This window comes from Sitophilus oryzae, unplaced genomic scaffold, assembly GCF_002938485.1.
Source record: "Sitophilus oryzae breed Bouriz unplaced genomic scaffold, Soryzae_2.0 scaffold_1499_pilon_pilon, whole genome shotgun sequence".
Lineage (NCBI taxonomy): Eukaryota > Metazoa > Arthropoda > Insecta > Coleoptera > Curculionidae > Sitophilus > Sitophilus oryzae.
The window spans coordinates 489,880-499,036 of NW_022146168.1; the positions used below are offsets into that span (position 1 = coordinate 489,880).

General features: G+C 33.8%; 1 long non-coding RNA gene across 1 annotated transcript; it reads right to left on the reverse strand.

Annotated features, from left to right (window-relative positions):
• Positions 1–342: 342 nt before the first annotated feature.
• On the reverse strand, positions 343–527 carry LOC115877799. The gene is made up of 2 exons (XR_004049404.1): positions 487–527; positions 343–425 (listed from the first exon to the last, which is right to left on the reverse strand). It is a non-coding gene; the product is annotated as an uncharacterized LOC115877799 (long non-coding RNA).
• Positions 528–9,157: the final 8,630 nt, after the last annotated feature.

Below are 9,157 nucleotides of genomic sequence, written 5' to 3' on the forward strand. Positions count from 1 at the left end.
AATTTTATATTATCATGGTACTAAAGGATATAAATACAGCATTTATAATCCTTTTACACCTTTTTATTCAAAGTCTTACACGCTGATATAAAATTTGACTATCTCCATTTATTTCACTATTTTTGGTTAAGGGTACTCTTAATTTTAATTTTCCTTTTTTTATGGGAAACGATTAAATGGGAAGAATTGAATGGGAATGGAAAGAATGACCAATTATTGTATTTTGTATTAATTTATAATACCCCTATTCTACTAAATATCTAGCTACATTGTACTTACAGTTAAATAGCTACATTGTACTAGTTATATACATATTTACAGTTTTATGATGGCTACTATTTCTTTTCATCGTGCTATCAATTGATTCGCTCCGACTTGAGTACTATACCTCGAGATGGCTCCAGGAATTATTTACCTTTACAGGCCTAGAATATGAAGATTCACAGTAGAATTTTTGGTTTTACTGCCTATTAGAAACAAACCTACCCCCCTACATCAAGGGACATACAATTATGCCTTGTTCTCGGCCATGATATTCCTTCCATTCTATATCCAACATCCAACTTAGCAGACCTTCTGGTTCACAACAGGGCCTAGACTGGTCGGATGATATTTTAACAGAATAGCCCTTGATATCTCTTTCACACTTTCATTTAATAATTAAATAGGAGGGCTGGCTGGTATAATTTCTAGAAAGAATAGCCAGTGAAATAAAAACTTAGGCATGGACATTACCTTTCTTACCTTTGTCTGCTATTTTTTAATAAAAAACAACTGTTTAGTTTGCAGAAAAATAAAATTAACAATCAAAAATTTCTTAAAAAATGATCAAGCCTTGTACTACGCCGCGTGCCGCTTTTTGAACAAACAACAAACAAAAGAATGAGGTTAGAGGCGTTGCCAATGTCAATTTTCTAAACTACCCAAAAATCTAAATAAAATTCGCCAATTTGGGGAGAAAAATGTCCCGATTCACCAAAAATTCCCCATATGATTATTTTAACAAAAAAAAAATAATTTTAATAAAAATACAATATTTATTATATATATGTTAGAGAGATTAAACTGTAAATTACCTCCTTGTTTTTTAATCCCTTCCCTAGTAGTCATTAAATAATTTGAGGTCACTAAATTTTCTTTCAACTGAAGCATTTGCAAAGGGAAGCACAAGTAAAAAGCAGATTATAATTTTTAAGTTGGGAAAGATATATCGTCTCGCTCCGTTTTTAAAGCTAAAAATTTTACGCCATTTTCAATCAGCAATAAAATGTTGAAACTCCCCTTATTTTCGCCCCCTATTGCTAAAATCCCCACAAAACTCCCAATCGGTCCGGATTCCCCAAAATTTGGGAATTCCCCACAAATTGGCAACGCTGGAGGTTAGCGTGTTCTTTCTGAATATGCTAAGACTAACGGACTAGTGTCGAAACACAGATAGCTAGATGGACGTATTTCGGCACTTGCGTCGATGCGCTACAGGTACATTTGCCTGCGCGTCGTATGTCTTCTGGCAGTCTTTTAATTTTTCTGTTTGTCTATGGTGAGAGAGTTGACAGAAGCGATGTTGACATCGCCTCCAAAGAGCGATAACAGGGTTGTGTCAAACGATAACAGGGTTGTGGACTAGAGAACGTAAAAATTACGCCATGCCGTCAAATAAATGATCCGGCCTGAACGATAGGGAATCCGGTGATGATACGCCAGACATCATATATCATATACAAAGACATGTAACGAACTAAAAACGTTACAGTTTATTTGACATTGTAACATGCGGTTCATAACGACAATATGACTCGAAATACCAAGTGTGTGGTATCAAATTATTCGTAAAAAAATGCTTCTTCCAAATATGCTAATGAGCCACTCTTGTTCCATTTGAAAAAATTGAGATAGAATTAAAAATACGATTGAAGCATCTTTTAACCGGCCATGACAAGACACGTAAAACATTAGAACGTCAAATCTATTTTTCCAAGGCTCCTTGATTAAAAATTAGTGTTTTTAACACAGCCATGGCACTCTAGATTGAAAAAATTTAAATACGATTTGTTTTTAAGCGAAAAGTTGACATATGATATGTCATTCTATTCAGAGTGTAATTTTCTAAGGAATGAAGTAAAAATATACCGAGGATGCCATTTAAAAATCAAAAGTTGTAGTCATTTCCGGTGAAACAGGAAGTGACCGAAAACAATTGAATACGTAAATCAATCCTAATTTAGGTCATATACTAACATACCAAATATCGTTTTTTAACTGAAAAAATAAAAAAGTTATAGGGGTGATCCACTTTTGAGACGCATCCGGTATATTTACACAGAAATATAAATGTACAGAGTTGCCACACTTCCATCAAGCAACGTATCTACTTAATATAATAATAGTAATGGAAAAAAATCTTATATCTCTTTATAATTACCAACACAAAATTCTGGATACTTTTAAATGAATTCTAAAACAAGTGATAAAAATTATAATTTATAATTTCAAAAAGTCACAAAGGTTTTTATAGACATAGAAAATGCTTAAATACAATCAATCATTATTTTATGTTGATAATAATGAAAACATATTTTATATATATTAAAAAGAATTAAAAAAATTCTTACAATATTAAAATCCATTTTATAATACATATTTATCATTATTTACTCTACAGCAGATGTATTTAATATGCAACAAGAGAATTTTAGAATGTTTTCAACCAAAAGCGATGTAGTTTCTACTCATAAATTCGAGCATAAATTAATAATGCAACAGATTGAGTAACGCCAAACCGGCAATCCATTATTGAGGAAGGTTAATGTTTCCCCGTGAAACATTCATGCACTAGTTGTTCGGTTTGCGGGTCGATACCAACATCAAAACTATTAAATATTCAATATGTTGTTAATGGCCTCGCGTGACCTATAGGCTATTAAAATATTTAACTAAAAACGGAAATTAATATTGAACAAAAAAATATCGCTTTAAAAAAAATCTTATCTAAATGTTGTTCAGGTTTTCTACTACAACTTAATTATATTTCTTTTAATAGTTTTACTGGAAGTTAAAAAAGTCTTAAGAATCTATTACGCTGTACTTTCTGGTCGTTCTGGTTTAGGGGTCGGGTAAAGGTAATAAATATCCTTCAAAAAAAGTTTTTAGGGTGCCCGATCCTATTATGTTAAGCCACACCCAAAATTCCAAACACACGTGCTTTGATTAAGGCTTGATTAAGGATTGCAGAGCTTCAGCATTTGCCATAAAATAGCGAGCAATTTGTTACAAAACCATATAAATTATATATCACTGGAATCACTAAACTTCAATTTCCTTCTTCATTTGTGTAAAAATACCTAGCCAGTTTTACGTAAAACGTTAAATGCCGAACGCTTATTTTGCAACTTTTTCGGACTAAGGCATATAGATAATCTATAGACAATAAGCTATGTGGAGGGTTCAGTCTCCTAGTTGCTATCTTTTTGAAAAGGATGGGACTGGAGAAGAAGAAAACGAATTCATTTCAAGTTTAACTACAAAGATTCTTCCTATTTTACAAAAACCTTATCTTTTTTTAGAATCGTGTTATTTTTGCAAGGACATGACAAGACAATTTTATGCTTCATCCAATTATGGCCTTGTTATAAATCAACGTTGGAGGAAACATCTGAAAAATGTGTTTTATTTTTGAGGTTGTTTACATTTACGTAAACGATTCGTTTGCAGGTAATCTATTTATTAGCGCCAATATGTCGGATTTAGATGACAAATTGTATTTGATATGTTTTTTTTGTACTTTCTAGTGCTACAATCCTTCATTCAAAACAACATCAATGAAGTATAAAGACGAACAAAAAAATTAAACAATTTATCTTCTTTGGCTGATCTTGTCTTCAATTTTGAGAATTTACACAACGTTATGTCACTGACTGTGTTCGAACAACAACTTGTAATCGAATACAGTCTATGATAATATAACGTTGTGTAAATTCTCAAAATTGAAGACGACCCATCAACGGAAATCGACGTACGTGCACGTTCGAGTACGTACGACCAAAAAAACGCACGGACACGCATACAATGTAACCACGGGCTAATTGTTTTGGGTCGCATACGTTTTACGGTATCTGGCGCTGCTATAGCGGTTGCTAAGAACAACCTCAAATAAGAACACAAAGAATTCTCTCTTGTCAAAGCCAGAATCTTCAAAAATTATAAAATCTTTCAAAATTTTAACCGCCCGCATTGAAAAAATACCGAAAATTGTTTAAGGCGTCCATTTTCAAAGTAATTATTGCTATCTTGTAAGTTTAATTTATTTACTCAAATCCGTAATAATTGTGAAAAAGTGGCATTAAAAAAATCTAAGCTGTGTGAACTATGAACTGCAAAAACCATCGTGACCAAACCAAACCGAACTGCTCTGAAATTATCAAAAGCTTTGGGTCGCGACCGTTGCAAGAATAGCGCCAAATTGTATTTACATTGTCCTTATGGGCACATTCCAATCTAAACTTTGTGTCATTTATCTATGCTTCTAAATTTGCGTTATCGTTACATGTATGGTGGGCATTAAACTTTTAGCATCTTTTATTTTTTCCTACTGTCTCATCTATAAAAGAAACCTTCTATACATAATAAAAAAAGATCCAATCGAAGAAATCTTATCTATTTATAGCCAAAATGGAAAACTCCTCCCCACTGATTGCTCGTTAAATATAATGATACGGTATTAATCTTTAGAAATTGAAACGTCCACGCTCCCTTTCAAAGGCAACGTCCGATCAGGGATGTGTATGCGGGCGCTAACAGCCCTAAACGCTTTATTGGGCATTTGGAGGGTTGATATAATTATAGCGTCTATTAATCCCATACCGCCCACTTTCTCGGCCTTAGGGCGTCTGTTTGGTTTCGAAGCTCCCAATATACTTATCAGTATCTTTAATCGAATAAAAAATAAAATTATAGGGTTCTAGAGAAAATATTACAGATATATAGACAACTATAAGTTATAGCAATTAAACTTACTGCAACTATACCAATTAAACTTTTAGTTATGTAATCGAGGGCGTGATTTTTAAATTCATTGCTACCAACCATGGATACGTCCGGCGCCGGCGCCGGGCTGACTAATTAGAATTTAAATTTCCCGCTGGGGATTCAAATGGTAGTTCTGCTGTAAAAAATGTAAATTTGCCACATTTATTTATTTATTTCCTGATACTGTCATTCGTTTTGACACTTCGTTTTGTATTACGAGTTTTTGGGTTAAATATTTTTTTTTACTAGCAGACCTTGCAGTCCAACATTGTTCTTTTTAGAACATCTTTTAGTGCGAAGTGTATAAAGATAGCTTAATAGCCGTTGCAAAAAACCTATCGCAAACTTATTAGAATATTTTGTACGGGAAAGTGGTAGTAATGGTCCTTATGTGCTGTTAGGAAGGTTAGTTTTATTGATGTAAATAATAATTTTTTGTATATTTATAATTAATTTATTTTTGTTTCCTAAAACATTTTGATTTAAATAAAATATATAAAAGTGAACAACGTTGTGCCGGTCAAGCTAAATCACGCGACTAAAAGTTTATTTGGTATGATCTATAACTATATATTATGGTTTCCGAGATCCAAATGAAATCACCATCAAATTTAGAACCCCCTATACAAAAAATATATGACAAATTTCGAATTGTACATGATCCCCATTCGATATACGTTATATCCGCACGCATATAACTGAATAAAATTGCTGGCAAATCGGCAAATAATTGTGATACATTACCTTAAATGGCCGCGTGTTTCCTTTGATGGCCCTTTGGCCTTTTAATGGTCAGAAAAATAGCGCCGGAATCCCATTGTTGGCATTTTGTGGACAAAAGTCGGGTCTTCGGCTGGACGCGTGCTTTTCTATTTTAGTCTGAAAGAATAGAAAACCATAAATTCGGGTCCAGTACAAAACAGTTTGTCTCGTGGGAGAGGGGGAACTTGATAATAGAGGGGCGGGTGTGTTAGGGGTATAGTATTGGAACGTATTACGACCCCTCTTCCGAAGCTAATCATCGGTTTTTCTATACGTTAACTAGAGCACAGAGATTTGAGTGAAAATAGTATTAAGTAATCGCTTGGATATATGGTTTAAAGATCGCGCACACTATACCTACACGGACCGGCACGGACCAGACCAGTAAAATCTACCGGTGAAGGTGACCGTGTTATTTAATAGAGTAGAGCACACTAGACCAGTACCAGCACGTACCGCCACAAGCCACGACCGTCAAAACAGGTCGTGTCGGTCAGGGACAAATATGACCGGCAATATTTATGCCTGGTCGTGCTGGTCCGACCTAATGTGCGCACAGGCGAATCAGCACACCTCCACAAACATGCAAATATTGAAGGGTTCGTCAGTATTTCGAGTACGCTAGCTGGCTCAAGTCGCATGATGTAGGTTAGATTTCGTTTATTTTTGTTCGAACCTTTAAATCGTTTTAAATATGAATGAAGAAAAGCCTATTTTACTGGTACAAAAGTATACAGAGCTGGGCGATACGAGCCAAGCATTTTATATATAGAGACCAAGAAAGAAAAGATGCAATATGGGAGTCGATAGCAAAAAAAAATAATCAAATTTGATTTGTGACATTCGAAAATATTGGAAAAACTTTTCTTCGAATCTTTTTAATTCAGGAAACAAATGATGAAATTCGCCATATTGCTTTCTCTTTTGATTTATAGGGTGAACCCAAAATCTTCTTTTTTTCTTAGCTTCCTTCTCTTCCTCCTCTTCTTCACACAATATGGCTAAAATAATAATTTCTTCCTCTGAACTACTCATTTTCAATGCTTCTATGTTGCACGCTCTAGGAGTTGAGCCTTGACAACTGTACTTTTTTCGAAACTCTCGCTTATGTTGCTGGTCTGTGGCGGTAAAATGTGCGACGTCATGCAGGATGCAGGTTTGTGCTGTGCTGGTCCGTACTGGTCCGTGTAGGTATAGTGGGCGCGATCTTTTACATCAATGACTAACGAATGCAAGAACTAGAGATGAGCAAAACATCGCAAACTGCAATTCAATCGCAGAGATTTTAAAATCGCAATCGCAACTTGCAATTGGCTCTCATAGGAAACTGCGATTGCGATTATCTCTATTTGCGAGTTTCAATTTAGGCAACCAGTATTACTATAGCTGCGATTTGCGATTTTGCTGCGATTGTGATTTTCTAAGCCCACGGCCACACAGAAAGCGTTTTTAGCGTTTTGCGTTTTTTGAGTCTCAAGCGCTTTTTGCGATTTTACCGTTTTAAGCGCTTTTTTCGATTTGTGTCCATTAAAAACACGCAAAAGATGCGGCAGGTCTACAGTTTCTATCAAGATGTCAATTAGTAAGGTCGCAAGTTCGTGGATTCCCGGCCCGTTCAACAATCAATCCTGTGAGAAAGAGATAGACGAGATCGGCGCCGCCAGCGTTGAAGGAACGAAGATAAAAGATGCTGGGATTGAATTGTGGACGGGCCGGGGCATATATTCGCAGACAAACACAATCTACTGCCAGTGCCAGTGATGTGTGTAAAAATAATCATTATTATTTGCCATTTATTTTACGAGTTTTAGTTTATATGTGTATAGTTTTTTTATGTTGTAGTGTTGTGGTTACTATTTGTTATAATTATAATATAATATAATAAATAATTATAATTATATAATAGAACAGTAAATATTTCTAGTTACTAATGCAATTTTAGGACATGATTTATGAAACATTTTGGAGTAATACTTCTTTACGCGCTGGGAGTAAAAATTCAAGGCCGTGACATACGAGCTAGTGAGACGCCCCTGACACACGAGCTGACGTGTCTTTGTGAGCAGCCTACGTGTTTATCAAAAATATTGATATTTTAATACAAATTTTGTAAAAGTGAACCAAATTATTACGTGTAAAAAAACATTTGTTACACGTAAAAAACTATTTTTATTATTTTACATTTATAAAACTGTTACACGTAAAAAACTATTTTTTACGCGTATAAAATTATTATTTGTTACTGGTAGAAAACTATTTTTTCGCGTATAAAACTATTTGTTACTGGTAGAAAGCTATTTTTTACCCGTATAAAACTATTTGTTACGTGTAAAAAACTATTTGTTACACGTAAAAAACTCATTTTTACGCGTCAAAAACTTATGGTTTTTGGTAAAAAAACTTTTTTACCCAAAAAAAAATATTTTTTACGTGTGAAAAGCTATTTGTTACACGAAAAAAAATATTTTTTTACGCGTCAAAAACTTATTCTTTCTGGTAAAAAACCTTTCGTTACGCAAAAAATAAATATTTTTTACATGTAAAAAACTATTTGTCACACGTAAAAAACTAATTTTTACGCGTCAAAAACTTATTGTTTCTAGTAAAAAACTCTTTTACCTAAAAAAAATATTTTTTACGGGTAAAAAACTACTCGTTACATGTAAAAAACTATTTTTTACGCGTCAAAAACTATTTGTTTATGTTAAAAATCCTTTTCTACGCAGAGAAAAACACTTCTTAGGCAGAAAAAAAACAATTTTTTACGCGTAAGAAAATATTCTTTTAATTTATTACTTTTACAATATTTAATTTTTTTTTAGATTGAATTTTCTCTTTAAAATTATTTATTTATAGAGGAGGTATTATGTTCTAGGGCTACAATCATAATAGGTATACCGGGTGTTCAAGAGTGTCAACCTTGAACACCCCAGTGTCAACCTTGAACACACTTGTTCAAGAGTGTTCAACCTCTATAACTTTTATATTTTTTTCTGATTAAAAAACGAGATTTGGTATGTTAGTATATAACATAAATTAGGATTGATTGACGTATTCAACTGTTTATGGCCACTTCCTATTTAACCGGAAATGACAACAATTTTTGATTTTGGCACCCTCGGTATCTTTTTTACTTTATTCGATAGAAATGGCACTCTGAATAGAATGGCGTATTGTATGGCAGCTTTTAACATTTTCGCTAACCCAAAAACAAATCGTATTTTAAATTTCAATCCAGAGTGTGTGTTAAAAACACTAATTTTAAATCAAGGAAGCCTTGGAAACATAGATTTGATCGTCTAATGTTTTTCGTGTCTTGTCCTGGCCGGTTGCTTACTGTCGCTTATCAACAAATGCGAATTCAGTTTTT